This window comes from Gossypium arboreum, chromosome 13 (genome assembly GCF_025698485.1).
Source record: "Gossypium arboreum isolate Shixiya-1 chromosome 13, ASM2569848v2, whole genome shotgun sequence".
Taxonomy (NCBI): domain Eukaryota; kingdom Viridiplantae; phylum Streptophyta; class Magnoliopsida; order Malvales; family Malvaceae; genus Gossypium; species Gossypium arboreum.
This window is the reverse complement of record NC_069082.1, coordinates 40,248,693-40,259,999: the sequence shown is the minus strand read 5'-3', so window position 1 is coordinate 40,259,999 and position 11,307 is coordinate 40,248,693. Positions and strand designations below refer to the sequence as shown.

The following is an 11,307-nucleotide window of genomic DNA, read 5'->3' as shown; positions in this document are numbered from 1 at the left end:
CTACAATTAAAATTCCCCATATAATATGCAGATGCAGGATTGGATGGGCATTCATATAAAGCATGACCTTCTCCACAGTATAAACATGTTAATTCTACAACTTTCATCTCCTACATTGCCAAAGGTCTTTTCATAGTTTGAATCATATTTTTTAAGGATGATATCTGAGCTGTTAACTATGTGATTGCATCAAGTTTCATTGCTCCAGCAACTCTTCTACCAGTACCAACTCCGGTAGTGGGGTATTGATAATCATTATTTGCTAGTCTTTACAAAATTTCATATGCTTAATTGTAGGATTTTTTAAGCAATGTTCCATTAGCAAATGCATCCACCATCATTCGCGTGTGAGCACTTAATCAATTGTAGAACATTTTCATCTTTGTCCAATGCTAAAAACCATGCATCGGGCATTTTCTAGTTAGCTCCTTGAAACGTTCCCAAGCTTCATATAATGTCTCGTCTTCAAAATGCTTGAACGATGTAATGTCGTTCTTTAGCTTGGCATTCATGTTGGGAGGATTGTACTTAAGAAGAAATCTTTGACACAGTTCATTACAAGATGCCACCATACTTGATTGTAACGCATTCAACCATTATCTGGCACAATCTCATAATGAATAAGGGGACAATTTTAATCTAAGGGCATCATTAGGAACACCTTACTGCTTGAATAAATCACAGACTTCAAGAAAAAGTCCCAAGTGCAATCTGGGATCTTCAGTAGGTAGACCACTAAACTGCCTTACCGTTTGCAACATCTAAAACATTACTACTTTTAATTCAAAGTGTTGAGCTTGAATATGTGGCCTAAAAATTCTTGGATTTAGATCATCTAAAATAGGCATTACATGTTCTCTGATGTGTCTATCTCTGTCATCTATAATTTGAGGAATATCAACATTCCTTTCATTCTAGACTACCTGATCTTCTTTGTTTGGATCATTTCTAATTCTCTCCATTTCAAGATCAAAACATTATTATGTATCCTCTTGAATATTTCTTCTAATACACTAATAAAAAACTAAAAAATCAAATAAAATACTAATTAATTGTTCTAACAAGAATAAAAATAATAATAACAAATCAATTTTTCACTAATGTTGCCGATCCCTGCAACAGGGCCAAAATCTTGTTGCATGTAAAATAATTAATACAATTGTGCAAGTGTACATGTTATTTAAGTAATAAAGTGATACGTAAGTATCGTCTCCACAGGGATCAAAATTTGGTAAAAAATTGAATATGTTATTATAATACTATTAATTATACTAAAATATCAAGAAATAATCTCAGGGTGAATAAGAAACTAGAATAATGAATTGCTGAAATTAAATGATAAAAAAACAAAGAATTGATATGGCAAGTAAAACGATGTGGCAATTCATAGAGAATATCAAGAGTATTTCTGTTGTGGAATGAATAAGGTTGGAATTATTTAGGAGAAATGTTCATATCAAGATAATGTCATGGAAAAATATTGTCTAATCTACTACCCAAAGATTCGCTACTGTGATCTACCTCTTTCGATAGCTAAATCCTAAGCTAAAAATTGTAGTTCATTTACGCCTACAGTGTAATATCCTGATTTTGGGCCTAGTCGGAATAGTGGTTTCGTGACCACAAAATCTGAGATATAAATAATTATTTTATGATTATTTTAAGGTCTATGATATGATTGCATGATTGTGTGAAAATTTCGTGAAGAAATTTTATGCATAAAGTGCCTAATTTGAAATTTGGGACTAAATTGAATAAATTGCAAAACTTGTGTTCTAGAAGTATTTTGCATAAAATTGAATTAGATTATTAATTAGAGGTCCTTAAAGAGTAATTTTACCAATTTCTAAGTCTATGGACAAAAATTGGACATGGATGGAATTTTGGAAAGTTTAGTAGTAAGGGCATTTTGGTCATTTAGGGTAAAATGAATTAAAATACAAAATTAAAAGCCAATTTTGCTCATCTTCAACCCCATGGCCGAATATAGCAAGGAGAAACCATGGCTAGGGTTTTCAAGCTTCCAAGCTCGATTGTAAGTCCGTTCTAGCCTCGCTTTTAACGATTTTTACGTTTTGGAGTCCGTGAGCTCGATTTAACTTATGCTAGCAATAATTTAACCTAGGGTTTATATTTGGAAAAATACCCATAGGTGAAATTTGTGTATTTTGGTGTTTTATGATAGAATATGAGGTTTTAAATTATGTTAGACAACTTGTGCTACTCGGTTTTAAGTGAAAACGAGCAAAAGGGCTTAATCGGTAAAAATACCTAGTAGTCATAAGTACATGTTAGAGTGAGAATTTGATGTTGCCATAGAAGGAAAAATGATCAGCATGTCATAAAACATAAGAAAATAGGCTGAATTTTAATTTACGAGCTTTGGGGCAAAAGTGTAAATATGCAAAAGTTTAGGGGCAAAATTGTAATTTTTCCAAAATATGATTTTGGGTCAATTTGAATAATGTGAGTCCTAATTAGACTATATTTTAAATGATAGAGCAAGGAAAACTGAAATTAAGGCTAAAATGGGGAAATACCAAGTTGTAGGCGAAATGGTAAAATAGCCATTTTCGTGACACGAGGTAAGTTCATATGTAAATGTTGGTAACATAGTTATTATTTTAAATGTTTTAATGTTTTTAAATGATATGATAATTATTATGAAATATTATACTTGTGATAATTGTTTGATAATATGTCAAATTATGTGATATACTTGGAAAATGTGAAATACTACCGAGTATCGATATCGGCATTCCGTAGAAGATGGTTGAGACACATGATTGGGAAAAGGTCCCGTTGAACCTCAGGAATGGATTAGGATACAAGTGACATGTCACTGGGATATTTGGGCATCCGAACTCGTTGAGTTGAGTCCGAGTTCACTTATGGATGCGAGCGTCCGAACTCGTTGAGTTGAGTCCGAGTTCACTTATGGATGCGAATGTCAGAACTCGTTGAGTTGAGTCCGAGTTCGTGAGATGTAACTAGGCATCCGAACTCGTTGAGTTGAGTCCGAGTTCACTTATGGATGCGAACGCCCGAGCTCGTTGAGTTGAGTCCGAGTTCACTTATGGGCGGGTTACATGGTAGCTTGGCTACATATGTGGCACTTATGTGCAAGTTATCCATGTATCCGAATTATATTCCAATGTGTTCAACGGGTAAAGTTCTACTCAAATGGAGGAATACTCAAGATGAAAGGGACGTATTGGTAAGTGTTGTGAAATGGATACTTTGAACAGGTATGTACTTAACCCTCGGGTTGAAAACTCGATATAACAACAATATGGTAAGATGATAAATGAAAAGGTGATATGAATGTCTTGGTGATGATTATGCAAATGATGTTTTATGTTTGCTTATATGGTTATGTTACTTGCTATTTGCATGTGAGCTTACTAAGCATTTATGCTTACTCCTCCTTTTCATTCCTTGTAGTGTTGACAAGCCAGCTCGGAAATCGGAAACGGTCGGAGGCACGCCACACTATCCGTATACCATCTTGGCATAATGGCTTGTATATTTTGAGTATGGCATGTATAGCATTATAATCATTTTGTATATATGGTCTTATGATATGGTTATTGAGTGGTATGGAAACAGAAATGCTTGGTAATGATTAGCCATTGGAATGGCTAATCATGATCATATTTGGTATTATGAATGTCAAATTGCTAGCTAATCCATGGAAACCATGAAATAGGTAAAATTTACCATAAAATAGATTCAGACAGCAGCAGTGACGTGAGTTTGAAAAATCACTAAAAATAGTAGAAATGGAATTAAATAATGAATAAGTTATGGAATCGAAGCTTGATGAGTCTATTTTCATATGGAATAAGCGAAACAGGTATATGAGCTATATTTTATGAGATGTTTAAATTTTTGTGAAATAGGGCTAGAGCGATTTCTGGATCCCCTGTTCTGAATTTGGAAATTCACCATAAATTTTACAAAGATAATTAGAAGTCACGCTTTATATGTACAGATTCCTTATTGAGTCTAGTTTTATTAGAGATAAACGGCATAGTCATTGAAGCTCTGTACAGGAGATATCTGATTCGTAATACACAGAGGTCAGAGTAGTTGAACCCTGAAACAGGGAGACTTTAACTAATAAACTGTACTAATTGGCCCAACCAAAAATTCTAGAAAAAAATTAGTAGATATATATATGAGTCTAGTTTGAAGAAAAATTTACGTAATTGGATTTCGAGTTTCGTAACTCGAGATATGATTTTTAAAGCGACTGTGATGCAGTTAGCCAGCTTGTCTGGAAATTTTAAAATGAATTGTATGAGCTGTTTAATTAATGAATTAAGTCCGTTAACACCTCGTGTTCGACTCGGAAAAGTTCTCGTGCACGGGTGTAACATTTAGTGGTATCGAGCAGGTTTAGTCGGTTCTCGGACTAACCTAGCATGTGTAAAAGTTTAGCTATACATGCCAGCGATCCGTGATAGTGTGATGTCTTCCGACGCGTATAAGTACCGACTTATTTAGACAGGTACTCTCCAACCCGTTGTGCCGACCATGTTCAATGTTATGTGAAGATATTTGAGTAAAATTATGATTATGATAAGTCTCGGTTCAAAAAGTATGAATAAAGGTTTATGATACATATGTGATAATATGTGAGATGAAAGTTCATGTTGTGATAAATATTCATATTTGCTTAATGCTCATATGATGTAGTGTATGTGGCTTACTTGATAAGATGAACGGAATAAATAGAAAGTAGTAGAGGTATGAATAAAGGTCATAATATTATGATCTGAATGAAAATGTCCTTGTCTTGATTGGATGTCGAATGTTGATGAATGTTAATGGTCTATAATTTTTATGAGGTAAAGGATTATAATGAAATGAACTTATCTATGTTAAATTGTTGGACTGAATTATATGATTGTAATGATATGTACATGATGATGCACGAAATGAAAGTTGTGATTGTGATGCAAATATCTATGTTTGTTTGGCCTTATATAATGTCATGAGCATGAATTAATTTAATTAATTGAATGGATAAGTAAAGCATCTAGAAAACATAGAATGTATGCATAAGTATATTGTCTAAATGGGATAATAGGAAAATTGGTGTAAGCCAACATGAATGAATGACATGATTATGATGATGTTACTATGATGATGGAAGTTGTGTCATATGTGTATGTATAAGAAAGTCGAGTCGAGGTCCTACAACCCTCCCCTTACCAAAGTGGTACTTATAATGGAATTTCATGAGATTTGTATTGAATAACTTTCGGTTGAGAACCCAAAGAGTTCAAGTGATAGAATAATTATAAGTATGATCCGAGATTGAAAATGAGCTGATAAGTAAAGTCGAGCCGAAAGTATCGGATTGACGTAAAAATTATTGGAGTTATGCACTCGTCCTAGTTAGAAAAGGAATTCTCCTTGGTAAATCGAATTACTCAAGTGCAAGGTCGAGAAAAGTGTAAATCGAAATTTATTCAGAACCGACATTCTTTAGTGAATGATTTAATATGAAATTTGTGTGGCAGAACTAGTTGGGGAAATGATATTTCAAATGTGAATTATCCGAGTGTGACATTATGACCGACAGATTTAGCGATCTCTTTTGAGATGTTCTATGTGTTCACCCGCTCGTAAATATTTCTATGGCTATTGATCTTGAAGAAATTCTTGTTATATGGGAATGTCTTCTAATTCGTGTTGGATGAAAGCATTGGTAGTCCGATTGGTTTATAATTTATATTGCTCTATTTTATCGGGTATTCTATTTCATTTCGTCGATAAGAATTGATGAGAGAATTCATATGATATTATGATTCTGTTTCTTCTACTTGATGCTTCATCCGATATATATGTATGGGAAGATATATTGATCTTGTTATATTTGATTTCATTGGGATTAAATGATGTTTTCTTTTGGACTTTCTTTCTTTGAAGAATTATCGTGGTATTCTCGTATTTTCTCTATGAATTTGGTTTTCGATTCTCGGCATAGTATCGTATCTTGGGTTTCTTTATCCCGGATCACTTTATTCGGATTTCTTTATTCCGGTTTTCTATCTTGGATTTCTTTATTCGGTTTTCTTGTTATCTTTGTTCCATAATTTGTCAATTATGACTCATGTTCAAGCACGTTCTTCATTTCGTGATAATCATGTCAAATATGACTATACTTCTAATTTGATCTTGGTAATGTGGTGATTTTAGTATTGGGATTTTTCTAATTTCGTGTAAGGATTTGACATCAAGTAAAGGCATAGGTGATAAAAGCGCGAGTTTTAGTCGGTATGGTAAATTATTTATTTGAAAGATTTCATGTGACAATTATGTCGGATTATTTTCCCAAGTCCGATAATAGAATTTCATTTTGTACGGATAAAAGAGTAAATAGTTTGAACGAGAAGTGTATATTTATTAGAAAAGAGTTGGATATTAGTTTAAGTCACTACGAATGATAAGGTTTCCATCTTGTGAAAGCTGAAAAGTTTATTACATGTTGACAGAGTTCGGATAGATGAGAATATTGGTAACCGAAGTGTCTGAACTAGACCAGTCTACATTGAGCAATGACTTCCTGACTTTCAGTAATGTATTGTTGTATGAATTGTGATGTGTTTCAAGACAATGAGGTAATGTGATAGTTTAGAGCATCCGATGTTACATAAAATCGGAGTTGTTAAAGGGGTTAAAGCCGAGCATTGGGATCTATCAAAATTATCCTTGTCAATGTTGATATTGGGATGGAAATGAGAAGGATTATTCTTGAGGCCATATCAGAATTATTTCTATGGCGGAAAGAGGAAAATGTGATGTATCTTATTGTTAAATGTTTGGCGAGATCTATAAATCACATCTGTATTGAATGAATTCCTACTCATCGATTCATGGAATTTCGTGTCTCTTTGATTGTTGGATTTCTTGGAATTCGGTCTCCATTAAATCGAGTTGAGATCCGTGTTTTATGTCATGATATCATGGGAAATTGAGAAGGGTTGAAAATTTAAGAACAGTTGAGAGTTGAGACTGTAAGCTTTTAGATCATATGAGAAATTGAAGAGATGTATTGGAGGTACAGTCTAAGTGCAAGTTCTTGGCACCAAATATGAGATTAAAAGTGAAGACCACTTTTTCGGTAAGATTTTCGGGACGAAAATCCTCGAAGGGGAGAGTTGTAATATCCCGATTTTGGGCCTAGTCGGAATAGTGGTTTCGTGACCACAAAATCCGAGATATAAATAATTATTTTATGATTATTTTAAGGTATATGATATGATTGCATGATTGTGTGAAAATTTCGTGAAGAAATTTTATGCATAAAGTGCCTAATTTGAAATTTGGGACTAAATTGAATAAATTGCAAAACTTGTGTTCTAGAAGTATTTTGCATAAAATTGAATTAGATTATTAATTAGAGGTCCTTAAAGAGTAATTTTACCAATTTCTAAGTCTATGGACAAAAATTGGACATGGATGGAATTTTGGAAAGTTTAGTAGTAAGGGCATTTTGGTCATTTAGGGTAAAATGAATTAAAATACAAAATTAAAAGCCAATTTTGCTCATCTTCAACCCCATGGCCGAATATAGCAAGGAGAAACCATGGCTAGGGTTTTCAAGCTTCCAAGCTCGATTGTAAGTCCGTTCTAGCCTCGTTTTTAACGATTTTACGTTTTGGAGTCCCGTAGCTCGATTTAACTTATGCTAGCAATAATTTAACCTAGGGTTTATATTTGGAAAAATACCCATAGGTGAAATTTGTGTATTTTGGTGTTTTATGATAGAATATGAGGTTTTAAATTATGTTAGACAACTTGTGCTACTCGGTTTTAAGTGAAAACGAGCAAAAGGGCTTAATCGGTAAAAATACCTAATAGTCATAAGTACATGTTAGAGTGAGAATTTGATGTTGCCATAGAAGGAAAAATGATCAGCATGTCATAAAACATAAGAAAATAGGCTGAATTTTAATTTACGAGCTTTGGGGCAAAAGTGTAAATATGCAAAAGTTTAGGGCAAAATTGTAATTTTTCCAAAATATGATTTTGGGTCAATTTGAATAATGTGAGTCCTAATTAGACTATATTTTAAATGATAGAGCAAGGAAAACTGAAATTCGGGCTAAAATGGGGAAATACCAAGTTGTGGACGAAATGGTAAAAATAGCCATTTTCGCATACGAGGTAAGTTCATATGTAAATGTTGGTAACATAGTTATTATTTTAAATGTTTTAATGTTTTTAAATGATATGATAATTATTATGAAATATTATACTTGTGATAATTGTTTGATAATATGTCAAATTATGTGATATACTTGGAAAATGTGAAATACTACCGAGTATCAGTATCGGCATTCCGTAGAAGATGGTTGAGACACATGATTGGGAAAAAGGTCCCGTTGAACCTCGTGAATGGATTAGGATACAAGTGACATGTCACTGGGATATTTGGGCATCCGAACTCGTTGAGTTGAGTCCGAGTTCACTTATGGATGCGAGCGTCGAACTCGTTGAGTTGAGTCCGAGTTCACTTATGGATGCGAATGTCGAACTCGTTGAGTTGAGTCCGAGTTCGTGAGATGTAACTAGGCATCCGAACTCGTTGAGTTGAGTCCGAGTTCACTTATGGATGCGAACGCCCGAGCTCGTTGAGTTGAGTCCGAGTTCACTTATGGGCGGGTTACATGGTAGCTTGGCTACATATGTGGCACTTATGTGCAAGTTATCCATGTATCCAATTATATTCCAATGTGTTCAACGGGTAAAGTTCTACTCAAATGGAGGAATACTCAAGATGAAAGGGACGTATTGGTAAGTGTTGTGAAATGGATACTTTGAACAGGTATGTACTTAACCCTCGGGTTGAAAACTCGATATAACAACAATATGGTAAGATGATAAATGAAAAGGTGATATGAATGTCTTGGTGATGATTATGCAAATGATGTTTTATGTTTGCTTATATGGTTATGTTACTTGCTATTTGCATGTGAGCTTACTAAGCATTTATGCTTACTCCTCCTTTTCATTCCTTGTAGTGTTGACAAGCCAGCTCGAAAATCGGAAACGGTTGAGGCACGCCACACTATCCGTATACCATCTTGGCATAATGGCTTGTATATTTTGAGTATGGCATGTATAGCATTATAATCATTTTGTATATATGGTCTTATGATATGGTTATTGAGTGGTATGGAAACAGAAATGCTTGGTAATGATTAGCCATTGGAATGGCTAATCATGATCATATTTGGTATTATGAATGTCAAATTGCTAGCTAATCCATGGAAACCATGAAATAGGTAAAATTTACCATAAAATAGATTCAGACAGCAGCAGTGACGTGAGTTTGAAAAATCACTAAAAATAGTAGAAATGGAATTAAATAATGAATAAGTTATGGAATCGAAGCTTGATGAGTCTATTTTCATATGGAATAAGCGAAACAGGTATATGAGCTATATTTTATGAGATGTTTAAATTTTTGTGAAACAGGGCCAGAGCAATTTCTGGATCCCCTGTTCTGAATTTGGAAATTCACCATAAATTTTACAAAGATAATTAGAAGTCACGCTTTATATGTACAGATTCGTTGTTGAGTCTAGTTTTATTAGAGATAAACAGCATAGTCATTTAAGCTCTGTACAGGGAGATATCTGATTCGTAATACACAGAGGTCAGAGTAGTTGAACCCTGAAACAGGGGAGACTTTAACTAATAAACTGTACTAATTGGCCCAACCAAAATTCTAGAAAAAATTAGTAGATATATATATGAGTCTAGTTTCAGGAAAATTTACGTAATTGGATTTCGAGTTTCGTAACTCGAGATATGATTTTTAAAGCGACTGTGATGCAGTTAGCCAGCTTGTCTGGAAATTTTAAAATGAATTGTATGAGCTGTTTAATTAATGAATTAAGTCCGTTAACACCTCGTGTTCGACTCTGGAAACGGTCTCGGGTACGGGGTGTTACATATAGAACTTAGGCTTGATAACTGCAATGAACGTCCTCTCTGTACAACTTGCAGCATCTATGTCTAGAGTGCTACGAATATTCTGTCAAGGATTCGCTTGCATCAAATAATTCAAGATCCAATATTCTTAAGCTTTTCAGAATTAAAAACACCTAACAACACAGCATACATTCAACTATGTCTAGAGCTTACATGCATGTATTTAAAATAAGCATGAATCGATTATAACAATGATATAAACAATCTCAAATCCTAAGCATTAAAAATAATAAATCATTCACCCAAACAACTCCAACCTAGAAAAGATTTAGTTCATGGGTGGAAAAGTAAACATCAAAATAGAATCATTCATCAACATTTCTCAATTAATTTTGAATCATAGAAAATTCAATCTAGAAAAATAAAGACAGAACTATAGGAAGTTAATTCCATACTTCAGCTTTTCCTTATCTTCCAGTTGTAAGTGAATCTAGGAATGATTTCTCTTCTCCTTCCTCACTTCTGTACTATTCTCTCTTCTAAGATATTACCCTTTCTTTATCTGGAATTCTCCAATAGAGTTCTTCTTACACAAAGAGAGAAAATTGTTGTCACTAGCTCCTTTCTCACGCTAATTCTCATTTCTTCATCTTCTCTCTTCTCTTTTTATTGGGTAGATCCATCCCATCTCAGCAGACATTTTGTATTCCACTTTTCAGGTTGGCTTTTCTAGTACACTTCTAGCTAGCTAAGGGTGACATGGATAGAGTGTTGAGTCATCTTCCCGAAATTGCCATGGCAATTCTGTTGGCAATCAATCTTACCAATTGCCATGGCAATATTTCATTTCCTTTATTTTCTTTCTACATCCTCTTAATTCTCTTCTTCTATCGGCACCTATGTTCACACAGAACCACACCTTTCCTCCTCAAGTGATCAAAGTAACAAATAATGGCCAATGTAGTGCAGTCCAAGCTTTGTTATACAATGTTCTAAAATTATCTTAGAAATGTAAATGTATTTACTTAATTTCAAACAATTAATTCCACCTAGAGGCCTAAAATATAACTCTTTTCAATAGTTATCAGAATACAATTAAGAGGGGTACTATTTTTGATAAATTGACTTGTAATTATTTTTTTGAGGTTTTTAAGAGGAAGTTTATCAGCGAGCAGTACATGAAGCTCGTAGCTGGAATTTCTAGATCTTGTTAAAGGTAATCTAACAGTGGCTGATTATGAGGCAGAGTTCATGTGACTTAGTTAGTACGCACCTGAAATGGTTCTTTTTTAGAGGGGACATTGTAAAAGGTTTCATTTTTGTCTTAATCATGAGATTCAGATATACCTGGTA

The 11,307-nt window shown here is 33.9% G+C and overlaps 1 non-coding gene across 1 annotated transcript; it reads left to right on the top strand.

The window, feature by feature from the left end:
* The first annotated feature begins 396 nt into the window (after nt 1–396).
* LOC128287656 (small nucleolar RNA R71) lies at nt 397–503 on the top strand. Its single transcript, XR_008278356.1, has one exon. It is a non-coding gene; the product is annotated as a small nucleolar RNA R71 (small nucleolar RNA).
* The last annotated feature ends 10,804 nt before the right edge of the window (nt 504–11,307 follow it).